Raw genomic sequence first — 17,694 nt, 5'->3', positions numbered from 1 at the left:
CCTCTTAGTCCGGATTTTGGGATTACTTGTCAGCAATACATAAATCGAGTAAGAAAAGAAAGGCAGCAAAATCTCGGTGATTCAAAGATCATAATGGCAGAACTTTCTATTAAATCTTTGAAGAACTATTCACAGCCCTCTCTGAGTGGTGTGCCTACTGGTCTTACTATGCCAACTATTGAAGCAACAAATTTTGAGATCAAACAGGCGTTGCTTACTATGATCCAACATAATTAGTTTGCTGGTCTTCCATCTGAAGACTCTACACTTCATCTGCAAAGGTTTCAACAACTCTGTTCTACCATCAAACATCGGGGTGTCACTGCAGACCAGCTTAAAGTCATGTTGTTCGGGTTTTCTCTTCGTGATAAAGCTCAAAATGGTTGAATGATATCAATGTGACTGAGTGGAATGCAATTGCTCAAGCTTTCTTAACTGAGTTTTTCCCTCCAAACAGAACTGATGATTTGATTGACAAGATGACGGGTTTCAAACAAGAGTATGGAGAGTCTTTTAAAGATGCTTGGGAGAGATTCAAAGATCTTCAACGTGCATGCCCTCATCATGGTCTTGAGAAGTGGTTTCTGATAAAATGCTTCTACAATGGTCTTGATCCTAAAACCAAAGGTACGGTTGATAATGTTGCAGGTGGTGTATTTCTAGATAAAGGAGTCGATGATGCATATACTTTTCTTGCAAATTTGGCTACTCATCACTTCAATAACCCGAGAGCACCTAAAAAGGGGGGTAAACTTGAAGTGGAGGTTTATTCTCTTTTATCATCTCAGCTCGCTGCATTAAATCAGGAGGTTCATTCATTGAAGAATTCGCAGGCATCTACTGTTCCTTCTATGAGTATTAATGGATTATCATCCATGGCTCCCATGGATAATCTTGTTTGTGAAGTATGTGGAATCCAAGGCCACATAAGTAACAAGTGCTCATACAATTTTCAAAATTCATAAAATTTTCAGATGGAGCAAACAAATATTTTTCAGCAGAGGCAGCAGTATAATCTATACTCCAACACTTATAATCCTGGTTGGAGAGACCATCCGAATTTCTCATATAGGAACAACAATGCTCAAAATCTTCCTATGCCTAATCAGCGACACCAGTATCAGTTATCTTATCAGAGCTCTCAATAACAACAGTATAGGCCTTCTCAGGGACCTATGAATCCTCCTGGATTTCAGAAGCCTCCTCAAAATTACGCTCCTCAAGCTAGTCAAGCTGCACATCCTGATCAGACAAATGAGATGCTGAAATTACTGATGCAAGAGATTAAAGATATGAAAGTCCATAACAAGATGATGAAAACTCAGATTGCAAAATTGGCTAGTTCTTCAACTGCAAGGCAACCTGGCTCTTTACCATCACAACCAACAAATCCAAAAGAGAATGTGAATGCTATTTCTCTTAGGAGTGGTCTTACATTTGATGGTCCTTCAATGCCTAATACTGATGTGACTGATGATAAAGAGAAGGACACCAGCAAAGACGACAATATGGATGATGTTGACCAGACAAACAAGGGTGGAACTAAAGGAAGCAAGAAAGCCGAGAACGAGAAGATTATAAATACTCCTCCACCATTTGTGCCTAAGTTTCCGTTCCCCAGCAGGATGAATAGAACAAAGGTAGATCTACAGTTTGGTAAGTTCATGACACTTGTCAAGCCTCTTAAGGTAATAGTTCCTTTCACCGATTTAATTTCTCAAGTTCCATCATATGCAAAGTTTCTAAAGGATATTTTGACAAAGAAATGATCTTTTGGTGAGGTGGAGACGGTAGCTTTTACTGAAGAGTGTAGTGCTGTTTTACAAAATAAGTCTCCACCTAAACTTAAAGATCCCAGAAGTTTTTCAATCCCTTGTCATTTAGGTGCATTATTTATTGACAAAGCTGAAAGAGATGTGTCCTAAGTCCAATCATGTATGATGATTTAGGAATAACTTTTATGTAATCTGTTTTGATTTCATTGATATTAGTAAATGACTTGTTTTGGTTTTATTGCGGGCTTTATCTATTTAAGTGTTTAAATAAGATATACTATACTTTAGAGTAAAGCTTTTTATGGATTATGATGAGATCATAATAATGAGACCTAAAAGATGATAACTCTAAAATTAAATATTTCCTGGTCGTAGGATTACTAACTGGTAATTATTAATCCGTAAAGATCGGTACATACTATGCTTGCTTCATTATGAAGAATGTCTGTTCTCATAGACATTTGTGTAGTGACACTATAGCTAGTATGTAGGTGCTTATTATAGAATAAGTTCACTGAACATGACTCACACAACTGAACAACTGATGGAGTTCACTCACGTGTCAGCAGTTGTTCACATAGTGATAGTTGTACAAGTATCCTTAGACTTGAGGTCATCATAGTCATCTTGTGTACACTGAACTATGCTTTGGTTTAGTTTTTAGTCTCCAGGGACAGTTATAAGGGCTCTACTGGGTATAGGAATTTGTACACGAAGATAGTGTATGATCAATAAAGGATCTACCCCTTCCAGTGAAGAAAGAGAATGTTCAATGCTGATCTACTTATGCTAGTTCAGGAATCTCTGGCCAGAGTGAATGAAATTAGAAAGGAGTTTCTAATTTACATTAAATAGAACTAAGCATAGTGAATGGGAAAGCAAATGATTAAATAAGATAGGCTTGACACAAGTTTCATGCCTTGTATTTAATCGTGACATTGCAGGGTAGAAGGAATTGTTTGTACGGTAACTACTCACTTAATAGGTTCTTGGTATTCTAAGCAGTGAATTCGTATTATCCGGATAGTCGCGATATGCTGAGAAGTATCCCTCACGATGTAGAATAAATATGATTAATTTATTAATTAATCATATTTAATGAATTAGAAAATTTATATAAATAATGATAAAATAGTTTTATTATTATTTATTTCTACTACCGGCTTAATATTGAACCTACAAGGTCACACCATAAAAGAGAATGATTTAATGGTGGAGGAATTAATTAATAATGGCTGGTAATTATTTATTTATGAAATAAATAATTAATTAGCAGATTTAATAATTGATTAAATGAGATTTAATTAATTCTTAATATTATTAATTAAGAATTTAATTTTAGAAATTAAATCAAGTGAGATAATTATTTTTCTAAAGTGTTTAGAAAAGGGATTAATGATTAAAAGGTGTTTTAATTATTAGTTAATTGGTTAATAAGAATAATCAATTAAAGGGTTAATAATAATAATATTTTATGGAAAATTTTCAGCTGAAAATTTTGCCTATAAATATACTATTATAAACCCTATTTGCCTCAACCCAAATAATCAACCCTAATTCTAAAGTAAAACAAGAGGGAGACAACTAATTCTCTCAACCTCTTCCTCCTCCATCATATTGTACTCTTGGTGGATACCGGTGGAGTGCTTCACACTTGAGGAGCAGCTGCTAGGGATTTCCGTTCATCGTTCTTGGATCGCTATTAAAGACCTCCATCTTTCCATTAATGTAAAGCTTCTTAAGGTAAACATACTGAACTACGAATTAAATATTATTTTTCGCATGGATCCTGCGGAGGGTTTCGGTTTTTTTTAAGATTTAAATTTACGTTTTCGTTGCGTTTATGTGCTAAAAACCCTTCAATGGCATCAGAGCTACTTGCGAAAAGTTTTTAATTCATTTATGTGTTTAACTGTTTTCGATATATGAGCATGTACGTGATTCGCCATGATTTGATGTTGATATAATATGCTTATATATGTATGGTTTTAAATATATGATATTCATGTGAGTTGTATAATCATAAGATGATTATGTAATCTGTATATATATTGATATATACATGATTTATGTTTGTTCTAATTATGAGAATCATATTAGATACGGATTCTGAATTGGCTGCTGCAGATTTGCTGAAATCTGGGTCTGGTGTCCGATTTACGCAAACGAATACCCTATTCCATAGGTAAACGAGCGTCTGAACAAAACTGATAGCTAAAGCTTACAATGACTCGTCTGTAAGGCGTTTGACGTCGTTTACTGCCCGTAAACAGTGTTTCTTGTTTTTCTGATTTGATTCTAATTTTTGTCATATTTTCTTTTTATGATTAGATCATGGATAATATGATATGTTAAGATCATATTATGTGTTTTAACATACTTTTATGTGTTGTATGAGCATGGTGGATGGTTATGGCCTTTCGACCTTAGTGTAATGGATTTGGTTTTGGTTTTAAATACGACTTGCATGTCATCAATCTTTGTAATCATAAATCTCGAATGTAACTCGAGTTATTCTTGTAAGTTCATTAGATTAGTTTTACTTTCAATCATGTAATGTAATTGAAGACTCAAGAAGGCTATCCAATGGAGGTGATACAAAGAAGAAGACGAGGCATACAAGAAGTCTAAATAAAGAAGAAGACTTATGTAATAAATAGTTATATTTATTTCCATCACCATATTAGATTGACCTTGATCTTTATCATGAGCTTGATAAAGATCACATAGGATGGGGCCATAACCAAACACATTTGCTTTATTGCACTTTACATTTACTTGTTTATTTAATTTTATATATGAGATATATGCCTATATTTACCATGCGATGATAGATTTAGGTGAACTTAAATCAATATAAGGCGTGCTCTAGAAAATCTAGAATAAGAATCTTTTCTTGCCTTAACAATAATATTATGAATACTATCATGAGATTCTTGTGTTTATGAAATACGTAATTAAATATGAATTTTCAATATTGAGAGAAAGGATGATTCTGTCAAAAACAGATTTCTATCTGTAAGAAAGGGGTATTAAGTGACGCCACTTGACAATGCTCCCCCCGATCTGGGAATCATCTGATTATCGATTATTGATTTGAAATATTTAATTTAAAAGGAAGAATCTCTTTATAATCTGATTATGATTGTAACATAATATAATACCTCTAAAATTAAATAATATCAAGTAGTAATTGGCCAATGACACAACAGGCTTGTGTCGGTCATAGCCTTCCAACATGGTAGAAAATGGTTCTTATTTTTAAATCATTGTCGTTTCATGCTACAGCCGAGGGCTTTGATTTCGAAATAAGAAATACTTGTCTATTACATAGAGATGTGTACATTGAATTAGAATCTAAAGGTCGTTACGTGCTACAGCCGTGGGCCGTTGGAGACTGATTCAATTGTACGAAATGTTGGGTTAGACTTGACTTAGAATATTGAGTTTGTCGTGCTACAGCCGTGGCTCAATTATTCAAGAGGCTAAAGTTTTATTAGGGAATAACATAAGATGTAATTGACAAGAGTTGTCTGCCTATTGAACATCACATGACGTTTCGTGCTACAGCCGAGGTTGTGTGATGGAATGTAGGATCCCTATTCCCACTAGCATTATGAATGCTTAATTTTCACTTAGGGGTTGTATAGATTAGATAAACTAGTGGGAGCCCCTTATGAATAAAGACCCGATTCATATAGTGTTTTTGAAATGAAATTGAATATTTGCTAAGTGTTGTTATGTGTTCATCATTTACAGATTTACTATATTCGTTATGTCTTCTACACTATCACTCCGGAGTATACTAGATGCTCATAAGTTGACTAGTCCTAATTTTGCTGACTGGCTTCGAAACTTGAGAATTGTTCTCAGGGTTGAGAAGCTGGAATATGTGCTTGACTCACCTAAGCCTACTGAACCTGCTAGCGATGCACATAATGATGAACATGTTGTGTATCGTAAGTGGATAGATGATGCAAATATTGCTCAATGCATCATGCTAGCTTCCATGAACATTGAGCTACAGAAGCAACATGAGCATATGGATGCTCACACTATCCTTATGCATCTACAAGAGTTGTATGATGTGGCAGGGAGGACATCTCGATATGAGATATCGAAGGAACTGTTCGGTTGTAGGATGTCTGAGGGATCATCTGTGAATGACCATGTACTTAAGATGATCAATTTGATTGAACGTCTTGGACAACTTGGTTTTGCCATGGATGGGGAGCTGAGCCAAGACTTGGTCTTGCAATCACTTCCGAGTTTGTTCTCGCAGTTTGTTGTGAACTTTCACATGAATAAGCTGGATGTCAGCCTGCCTGAACTCCACAACATGTTGAAGACTGCGGAATCGAATTTTCCCCCTAAGAAGAGTTCTGTTCTTCTAATTAGTAAAGGTTCCAATCCTAAGAAAAGGAAGAAGAACCGTTCCAAGAAGAAGAAAGTAGGTGAGAAAAAGCCGGTTCCACCAAAAGCTGAAGACCCCAAGAGCAAAGGTGTTTTCACTGTAACAAGGTGGGACACTGGAAGAGGAACTGCAAGGTTTACCTTGCAGAATTGAAGAAGAAGAAGAAGGGTAGTGAGACTACCGCTTCTGATTCAGATATGTTCATGATCGAAGTTAATATGTCACTAAGTCAAATTTCTACTTGGGTATTAGATACCGCCTGTGGTTCTCATATTTGCAATTCGTTGCAGAGACTAAGGATAAGTATGACTCTTAAAGAAGAGGAGGTGATTCTACCGATGGGAAATGGAGCAAGAGTTGCTGCTGAAGCTGTAGGATCATTTCATTTACATATGCCTACGGGCAAGACTATTGTTCTAAAAAATTGTTATTTTGTTCCCTCGATTGTGAGGAATATTATTTCTATTCCATGTTAGACTTGGCTTGATTTTCGTTTGTTATTCAGAATAATAAATGTTCAATTCTTAGAGATAACGTTCTTTATGGAAGTGGTATTTTAAACAATGGTATGTATGTATGTGACGTAGAGCATAATTTACTACAAATTGAACATACTAATAAAAGAAAAAGGGATGATGAAAATCTCACTTTCTTGTGGCACTGCGGACTTGGTCATATTAGTGAAAATAGACTGCGGATATTGCATAAGGAAGGGTTACTTGACCCCTTTGATTTTGAATCATATCCTACATGCGAGTCTTGTCTATTGGGTAAAATGACCAAATCTCCATTTAGTGGACATGGAGAGAGGGCTGCAGATTTGCTAGGATTGGTACACATAGATGTATGTGGACCAATGTCTACGCAAGTCATGGGTGGATTTTCATATTTCATTGCTTTCATAGATGATCGATCTAGATTCAGATATGTGTATTTGATGAAACACAAGTCTGAAGCCTTTGAAAAGTTCAAAGAATATAAGTATGAAGTGGAGAAACAAACCAAACATAGTATTATAACTCTTCGATCAGATCGAGGTGGTGAATACTTGAATGGAGAGTTTCTAGCTTATCTCAAAGAAAATGGTATAGTCTCCCAGTGGACTCCTCCATATACTCCACAGTTGAATGGGGTATCTGAAAGGAGAAATTAAACTTTGTTAGACATGATTCGGTCCATGATGAGCTATGCGAATCTTCCAGTATTCCTGTGGGGTTATGCATTGGAAACCTCAGCATATTTACTGAATAAGGTGCCTTCCAAATCTGTTCCTCAAACTCCGTATGAGATATGGAAAGAAAAGAAACCGAGTCTTAAACACGTTAAGATTTGGGGATGTCCAACTTATGTCAAGAAAGTTGACCCAGATAAGCTGGAATCTTGATCTGTAAAATGTAATTTTGTGGGATGTCCTAAAGAGACTTTAGGGTATTACTTTTACACCGATCATCGGGTGTTTGTCTCCAGACATGCTACCTTCTTGGAAAAGCAGTTTATCCTTGAAGGAAACAGTGGGAGCAAAATTGAACTTGATGAAGTTCAAGAAGCACAAACTACTACGGATCAAGTGGAAACACCTGTTCAGACTGAACAACCTTCTGTGGAACAGCCCATTCGTAGGTCAGGGAGAGTGTCTCGCAAACCCGAGAGGTATTATGGCCTTGTCATTGAGAATGACAATGAGTTGTCAATCATTGATGATGACGACCCTGTGACCTATAATGAGCCTATGAGTAGTGTTGACTCAGAAAAATGGCATAGTGCCATGAAATCCGAAATGGAATCTATTTATACCAACCAAGTATGGACTCTGGTTGAGGCGCCTGAAGGTGTTAAACCTATTGGGTGCAAGTAGGTATACAAAAGAAAGATTGGAGCAGATGGGCAGGTGGAGACCTATAAGTCCAGGCTCGTGGAAAAAGGATTCCGACAAAGGCAAGGGATTGACCTTGATGAAACTTTTTTGCCTGTAGCCCTGTTAAAATCAATTCGGATTTTGCTTGAGATTGTTGCTTACTACGACTATGAGATCTGGCAAATGGACGTGAAAACAGCCTTCCTCAATGGGAAACTTGAAGAGGAAGTGTATATGACACAGCTAGAGGGTTTTCTTTCCAAGGGAAATGAACACCTAGTGTGTAAGCTGCTGCGAACCACATATGGTTTAAAGCAAGCTTATCATAGAGGGAACATCCGTTTGGATGAGACAATCAAAGAGTTTGGTTTTATCAAAAACATAGATGAACCATGTGTCTACAAAAAGGTTAGTGGGAGCGCGGTAACATTTCTTGTATTGTATTGAAAGAGGAGACATCAAGAGAGTTGACACACATAACAACATAGCAGACCCACTCACAAAGCCACTTTCTCAAAGTCACTTTGATCGTCATAAAGACAAGATGGGTATTAGATACCAGAGTGATTGGCTTTAGTATAAGTGGGAGATTGAAAGAGATGTGTCCTAAGTCCAATCATGTATGATGATTTAGGAATAACTTTTATGTAATCTGTTTTGATTTCATTGATTTTAATAAAAGACTTGTTTTGGTTTTATTGCGGGCTTTATCTATTTAAGTGTTTAAATAAGATATACCATAGTTTAGAGTAAAGCTTTTTATGGATTATGATGAGATCATAATAATGAGACCTAAAAGATGATAACTCTAAACTTAAATATTTCCTGGTCGTAGGATTACTAATTGGTAATTAGTAATCCGCAAAGATCGGTACCTACTATGCTTGCTTCATTATAAAGGATGTCTGTTCTCATAGACATTTGTGTAGTGACACTATAGCTAGTATGTAGGTGCTTATTATAGAATAAGTTCACTGAACATGACTCACACAACTAAACAACTGATGAAGTTCACTCACGTGCCAGCAGTTGTTCACATAGTGATAGTTGTACAAGTATCCTTAGACTTGAGGTCATCATAGTCATCTTGTGTACACTGAACTATGCTTTGGTTTAGTTCTTAGTCTCCAGGGATAATTATAAGGGCTCTACTGGGTATAGGAATTTGTACAGGAAGATAGTGTATGATCAATAAAGGATCTACCCCTTCCAGTGAAGGAAGAGAATGTTCAATGCTGATCCACTTATGCTAGTTCAGGAATCTCTGGCCAGAGTGAATGAAATTAGAAAGGAGTTTCTAATTTACATTAAATAGAACTAAGCATAGTGAATGGGAAAACAAATGATTAAATAAGATAGGCTTGACACAAATTCCATGCCTTGTATTTAATCGTGACATTGCAGGGTAGAAGGAATTGATTGTACGGTAACTACTGAATAGGTTCTTGGTATTCTAAGCAGTGAATTCGTATTATCCGGATAGTCGCGATATGCTGAGAAGTATCCCTCACGATGTAGAATAAATATGATTAATTTATTAATTAATCATATTTAATGAATTAGAGAATTTATATAAATAATGATAAAATAGTTTTATTATTATTTATTTCTACTACCGGCTTAATATTGAACCTACAGGGTCACACCATAAAAGAGAATGATTTAATTGTGGAGGAATTAATTAATAATGGCTGGTAATTATTTATTTGTGAAATAAATAATTAATTAGCAGATTTAATAATTGATTAAATGAGATTTAATTAATTCTTAATATTATTAATTAAGAATTTAATTTTGGAAATTAAATCAAGTGAGAGAATTATTTTTCTAAAGTGTTTAGAAAAGGGATTAATGATTAAAAGGTATTTTAATTATTAGTTAATTGGTTAATAAGAATAATCAATTAAAGGGTTAATAATAATAATATTTTATGAAAAAAATTTAGCTGGAAAATTTGCCTATAAATATACTATTATAAACCCTATTTGCCTCAACCCAAATAATTAACCCTAATTCTAAAGTAGAACAAGAGGGAGGCAACTAATTCTCTCAACCTCTTCCTCCTCCATCACATTGTACTCTTGGTGGATACCGGTGCAGTGCTTCACACTTGAGGAGCAGCTGCTAGGGATTTCCGTTCCTGCGGAGGGTTTCGGTTATTTTAAGATTTAAATTTACGTTTTCGTTGCATTTATGTGCTAAAAACCCTTCAAAAGCTTTATGTGACTTAGGCGCCAGCGTCTCTGTCATGCCTCTCTCTATTTTTCAAAAATTAAACATGGGCGAGCTGAAATGTACACAAATGACATTGCAAATGGCGGACCGTTCTATAAAATATCCTTTGGGTATTTTAGAGGATGTACCTATCAGGGTTGGAAAATTCTATATTCCTGTGGATTTTGTAGTGTTGGACATGGAAGAGGATAACCAAATCCCCATTATTTTGGGTAGGCCATTCCTCTGTACAGCAGGTGTTGTTATTGATGTTAAAAGTGGGACTTTAACTTTGAGTGTCGGTGATGATAAAATTACTTTTACTCTAACCTCTGCTCTTAAGTCCCCTTTGCTTGAGAATACTTGTTGCATGATTGATATTATTGATGAAATTGTTCATGATGAGCTATCACAAATTTTACTAAATGATTGCTTGGAAGCAGTGTTGATGCTTGAAGCTTCAGAAGGAGAAGGACATGCTGAAGTTGACTCATTTGTTCTTGAGTTGGATGGTAAGGCTGATCCAAGCCAAACTTGTGAGGTAACAAACACTATTACTTCTTGTGATAAAACTCATGTGAAGAAATTAGAGTTAAAACCTTTGCCATCCAATCTTAAGTATGTGTATCTTGATGATAATGAGTCTTGTCCTGTGATTGTTATCTCTAATCTTGATGATAGTCAAATCTCTATGCTTTTTACTGTGTTGTGTATGCATCGAAAAGCGATTGGGTATAGTATTGATGATCTTAAAGGGATTAGCCCAGACTTTTGCATACATAGAATTCACCTAGATGAGGATCATAAGCCTTGTATACAGGGATAACACCGCTTGAACCCTAACATGCAAGAGGTTGTTAAAAAGGAAATCTTAAAACTACTTGATGCGAGCATCATTTACCCAATTTCTGACTCAAAATGGGTAAGCCCGATTCAAGTAGTTCCTAAAAAGGAGGAACCACAGTGGTTAGGAACGATAAAGATGAATTAATTCCCACTAGAGTTGTCACTGATTGGCGGATGTGTATTAATTATCGTAGATTAAACACTGCCACTAAAAAAGATCACTACCCTCTTCCATATCGTAGATTATCGTAGTTGTCATTGATCAAATGCTTGAGAGACTTGCTAAACATAAATTCTTTTGCTATTTGGATGGGTATTCAGGGTTCTTTCATATCCCTATACACCCTGATGACCAGGAGAAGACTACATTCACATGTCCATATGGTACCTTTGCATATCGAAGAGTGTCGTTTGGATTGTGTAATGCTCCTGCTACTTTTCAGCGTTGCATGACATCCTTATTTTCTGATTTCATTGAGTCTATTATGGAAGTATTCATGGATGATTTCAGTGTTTATGGTTCTGATTTTGATGTGTGTTTGCATAGTCTCTCTAAAGTGCTTAGACGTTGTGAAGAAGTTAACTTGGTTTTCAATTGGGAAAAGTGCCACTTCATGGTCAATAAAGGAGTGGTACTGAAGGGTTTTTAGCACATAAATGCAGCGAAAACGTAAATTTAATCTTAAAAAAAACCAAAACCCTCTGCAGGATCCATGCAAAAAATAATATTTAATTCGTAGTTCAGTATGTTTACCTTAAGAAGCTTTACGTTAATGGAAAGATGGAGGTCTTTAATGGCGATCCAAAAATGATGAACGGAGATCCTTAGCAGCTGCTCCTCAAGTGTGAAGCACTCCACCGGTATCCACCAAGAAAATGATGTAATGAAGGAGGAGGAGATGGAGAGAATTAGGGTTTTGTAAATCTTTTTGATTGAGACAAAAATAGGGTTTATAATAGTATATTTATAGGCAAAATTTTCAGCTGAAAATTTTCCCATAAAATATTATTATTATTAACCCTTTATTATTCTCACTAATAATTAAAACACCTTTTAATTATTAATCATTTTTCTAAACTCTTTAGAAATAATTCTCTCACTTGATTTAATTTCCAAAAATTAAATTCTTAATTAATAATATTAAGAACCTTTTCTTAATTAATTTATAATCAATTAAATCTCATTTAATCAATTATTAAATTTGCCAATTAATTATTTATTTCATAAATAAATAATTATTAGCCATTATTAATTAAATCATTCTCTTTTATGGTGTGACCCTGTAGGTTCAATATTAAGCCGGTAGTAGAAATAAATAATAATAAAACTATTTTATCATTATTTATATAAATTCTCTAATTCATTAAATATAATTAATTAATTAATCATATTTATTCTACATCGTGAGGGATACTTCTCAGCATATCGCGACTATCCGGATAATACGAATTCACTGCTTAGAATACCAAGAACCTATTCGGTGAGTAGTTATCGTACAATTAATTCCTTCTACCCTGCAATGTCATGATTAAATACAAGACATGGAACTTGTGTCAAACCTATCTTATTTAATCATTTGCTTTCCCATTCACTATGCTTAGTTCTATTTAATGTAAATTAGAAACTCCTTTCTAATTTCATTCACTCTGGCCAGAGATTCTTGAACTAGCATAAGTGGATTAGCATTGAACATTCTCTTCCTTCACTGGAAGGGGTAGATCCTTTATTGATCATACACTATCTTCGTGTACAAATTCTTATACCCAGTAGAGCCCTTATAACTGTCCCTGGAGACTAAGAACTAAACCAAAGCATAGTTCAGTGTACACAGGATGACTATGATGACCTCAAGTCTAAGGATACTTGTACAACTATCACTATGTGAATAACTGCTGACACGTGAGTGAACTCCATTAGTTGTTCAGCTTTGTGAGTCATGTTCAGTGAACTTATTCTATAATAAGCACCTACATAATAGCTATAGTGTCACCACACAAATGTCTATGAGAACAGACATCATTCATAATGAAGCAAGCATAATATGTACCGATCTTTGCGGATTACTAATTACCAGTTAGTAATCCTATGACCAGGAAATATTTAAGTTTAGAGTTATCATCTTTTAGGTCTCATTATTATGATCTCATCATAATCCATAAAAGCTTTACTCTAAACTATGGTATATCTTATTTAAACACTTAAATAGATAAAGCCCGCAATAGAACCAAAACAAGTCTTTTATTAATATCAATGAAATCAAAACAGATTACATAAAAGTTATTCCTAAATCATCATACATGATTGGACTTAGGACACATCTCTTTCTTGTAATTGGTCATCTTATCTCTGAACGTGGCATCCAAGTTGATAAAGCAAAAATTGAGGTGATTGAGAAACTTCCTCCTCCTCTTAATGTCAAGGGAGTGAGGAGTTTCTTAGGTCATGCGGGGTTTTATCGACGTTTTATAAAAGATTTTTCAAAAATTGCAAAACCCCTCACAAAATTGTTGCTTAAGGATGCCACTTTTGAGTTTACTGATGCTTATCTAGAGTCTTTTTACAGGATAAAGAATGCTTTGATAACTGCACCAATCATACAACCCCCAGACTGGAATCTTCCTTTCGAAATCATGTGTAATGCAAGTGATTACGCTGTAGGTGCAGTTCTTGGTCAAAGAAAAGATAAGGTATTGCACACTATCTACTATGCAAGTAAAACCTTGGATGAAACTCAGGTGAACTATGCTACTACAGAGAAGGAGCTTCTAGCTGTTGTCTATGCTCTTGACAAGTTTCGAACATATCTCATTGGTTCAAAATTCATTATTCATACGGATCATTCTGCACTGAAATATCTCTTGGCAAAGAAAGAAGCAAAAGCGAGACTTATTCGATGGATTATGTTACTCCAAGAATTCAACTTGGAAATCAAGGACAAGAAAGGTGCTGAGAACGTGGTTGCAGATCATCTCTCACGACTACATTTTAAATCATATATTGCATCAGACACTCCTATTGACGACTCTTTTCCAGATGATCACTTATTTGCAGTTGCAACTAAAACCCCATGGTATGCAGATTTTGCAAACTTTTGTGTGAGTGGATCTTATCCTCCCGATTTGACATATCAACAACGAAAGAGGTTTTATCACGATGCTAAGCAATATTTTTGGGATGACCCTTTCTTGTACCGAAAGTACGCTGATGGTATCTTTCGTAAATGTGTTCCTGAGTTTGAAGTAAATGACATTCTCAAACATTATCATTCTCTAGCATATGGAGGGCACCACGGTCCTTCTAAAACCGCTGCAAAGGTGCTTCAATCCGGTTTCTTTTGTGCTTCTCTATTTAAAGATGCTCGTGATTTTTGTCTGGCGTGTGATGCATGCCAAAGAACGGGTAATATTTCAAAACGCCATGAGATGCCACAGACTGGTATTCTAGAAGTCGAGATTTTTGATGTATGGGGCATTGATTTCATGGGACCTTTCCCAAGTTCTTGTGGAATGAAATACATCTTAGTTGCAGTTGATTATGTGTCTAAGTGGGTTGAAGCAATTGGATCTGCAACCAATGATTCAAAAGTTGTCATGAAGCTCTTTAAAAATATTATCTTCCCACGTTTTGGAGTTCCAAGGACTGTGATTAGTGATGGTGGTTCTCACTTTTGGCATCGACAATTTGAAACTTTGTTAAAAAAGTATGGTGTTACTCACAAGATTGGTCTAGCTTATCATCCTCAGACATGTGGCCAAGTTGAGGTTTCAAATCGTCAAATCAAAAGCATTCAAGAGAAGGTGGTGGTCAAGTCTCGAAAAGATTGGTACTTGAAGTTAGATGATGCATTATGGGCTTATCGAACAGCTTATAAGACCCCTATTGGCACTACTCCCTACCGGTTCGACATGGTTCAGCCGATTAATTAACATATTTACTATGTTTTTTTATGTGTAATGGCAGTTATCCTTTATGCGTAATGCTGATCACATTTAGATATTTAAGCAATGAATAAGTACAAGAAATTTGCTTCGAAATAACTTCCCCAAAGCATCATAAGATAAGCATCAGAAAATATTCCCAAAATGGTACATAATTTGTCGAAAATATCAAAAGGCTGGCCAATAATGACAGAGATAACATGTTTAAAAGGTCTCATAATACAATCATAACATGTCCAAAAGGCTAGATAATATGTTCAAAACATGACATAAGTACTTAATAATCAAAGAAACAGTCTTCAAATCATATTCACTAATGGTTAGGGTTGGTTTTCCTGCCTTTGATAATTATTTCTCTAGCTGTAAACTTTGCACCTATGCTGCTTGGTCTTGCACTAGTTACAACCTATTTTGGATCATTTGTCTTTTTTAAATTATCTACCTTTTTTGTATTGTTTGCCTTTTTTGGTTCAGGTGTCTTCTTTGGGGCTTTACACATATTCTTGAAATATGACCAGTTTCGCTATAGTTTTTGCACTTCACAATTATCTTCTTGGGTTGCAAAGTAATATCTTCAGCAACAGTCTCTTTGGCCTCGTCACTTTTCTGTAGAATAATATAAACATTACATAAATATGAGACAATAAAAACTTGAATAAATATAAGAGTATCTGGGTTTGTATATATTTGACCTTGGATGGACATGCCCTTGAGTTGTGTTTGCTAGCCTTACAGTAAGTGCAATGACCTATTATATCCACCATAGACATTTTTGATGAATCTATTTTATTTGCAGGAATGTCATTGTGTCTTACTTTTTTCTTCTTGGCCCTACCAGTTTGAGCTTTAATAAGTGATGGAAGAAGCCTTGTATATTCAGTTTGCTCCCAAAACTTAGGGCCCACAATAGGATCCAATGTACAACTACACAACTGAAAAAAGCCCAATCAGAGTGATGATTACTAATGTCAAAAAAATAAGTTCATTCGCAAGACATAAAAATGTAAATAAAAGCCCAATGAATTACCTTCATATAACATTCTTTCTTGTAGCAAGCATTAACATGGATATCTCATTTTTGAAATTAATGCAGGCAGCAACATGATAACAGGGTATTCATGTAAGGTCCCACTTTCTACATGTGCACGATTTTTTAAATAAATCTACTACCAATTCATAGCCTCCATCACTACATGTAACTGAACATGTTGTCACACCACACCATGTTACTACACAACCCCCGAAAATATGAATAGCTCTGTGCACAAGACAAGTAATTATACTCATTTTGACTAAGGCATATGTAATATTTTAGTAATTAAGTACTAGGACATATGACTTACTTATCTGACTTTCTTTGTGTACTAGGGCATATAATTATGTCTTTGACACCATTTTATTCCTTTTTAACCTAGATCCTCATTATCACATCCTTATGAATCTCCCTCAACATAGTGATGATAGGCGGATCACTGAATTTCCTAATGCTACTGTTGAATACCTCGCAATGATTGTCGACAAAGGTGACACTGCAGGTAAATGTCCTAAATGATGACCTAAATCACTGATGTCTTGGCTTTGCTATAAGCCAATCATGACAATTCTTTGAAATATATGAAACATAAAATTTGTACAATAAGTTGTTAGTATTAAATATTGATAATAAATGTCCAAGTGACAAAGTTCTATGGTTTAAGTGGCCGTTTGGGAAATCTTAAAATAAGTAACTTATGACTTAAAATGAATAAGTGTTAAATAAGTGATAAGTTGATAAATACTTATAAGTTTTATAAGTGTTTGGATAAACTTACTTATAAGTCAGATTTTTTTTACTTAAATGGATTAAAATAAATAATTATTAAATACAATTATCTTAATTCATGAATTTTAAATTAAAAAATATTTTAAAATTTTATTTTAAACTCAAAATTTTTAAAAAAAAGTGAAAAAATACAAATAAGTTGGAAAAAAGTACGTCACTGCTAACATTCAACTTATTAGCTTATAAGTTATAAATTTAACTTATAAGTTGGGTCGACAAACACTCGTCGATAAGTTGTTGCGGACTTATAAGCCAATAAGTTGGCTTATTAGAATCCCCAAACATCCCCTAAATGTTTGTACATTTTCCATCTGTTTCATATGTTTATCGATTTTCCAATTTGTTGCTGCCCTAGCTGCTTTTCAAAGTAGTTGTCTTGATGTAATTCCCTTGTACTCTTTGTGCATGTTTTGGTACATGGGTATTACACAAAACCTGTGTTTTTAGCACCTGGTACCACCTGTTCCAAAGCATTTATTAACCCCTCAGAAAAAAAAAGTAAATTCATTACAATGTACACATCCATATCTGGAAAAAGATGCATTAAATGAAAAGAGTATGAGGGCAAATGTGATACCTTTTGTCTGTCACTGATGAATATCCACTGCACATCACTTATAACTTGTATGTCTGGACATTAAAGTTCTAAAAACTGCTTCATGATTTTATGGTTTCAACCTCTACTAAAGCCCATACCACAGGGTACATGGCATCATTGACATCAACCCCTACAGCAGCTGCTAACCACCAACGGCCCCCTTCAGGTGACTCCCATCTAATCTAACAATGTGTTTGCAGTGAAAAATAAATATTTTTTTGAGAGGCCCTA

The 17,694-nt window shown here is 35.0% G+C and overlaps 1 non-coding gene across 1 annotated transcript; it reads right to left on the bottom strand.

Annotated features, from left to right (window-relative positions):
* Positions 1-464: 464 nt before the first annotated feature.
* LOC141676432 (small nucleolar RNA R71) lies at positions 465-571 on the bottom strand. Its single transcript, XR_012557022.1, has one exon. It is a non-coding gene; the product is annotated as a small nucleolar RNA R71 (small nucleolar RNA).
* Positions 572-17,694: the final 17,123 nt, after the last annotated feature.

The sequence above is a fragment of the Apium graveolens genome, chromosome 7 (assembly GCF_009905375.1).
Source record: "Apium graveolens cultivar Ventura chromosome 7, ASM990537v1, whole genome shotgun sequence".
NCBI lineage: Eukaryota > Viridiplantae > Streptophyta > Magnoliopsida > Apiales > Apiaceae > Apium > Apium graveolens.
This window is presented reverse-complemented; position numbering and strand designations above follow the sequence as displayed.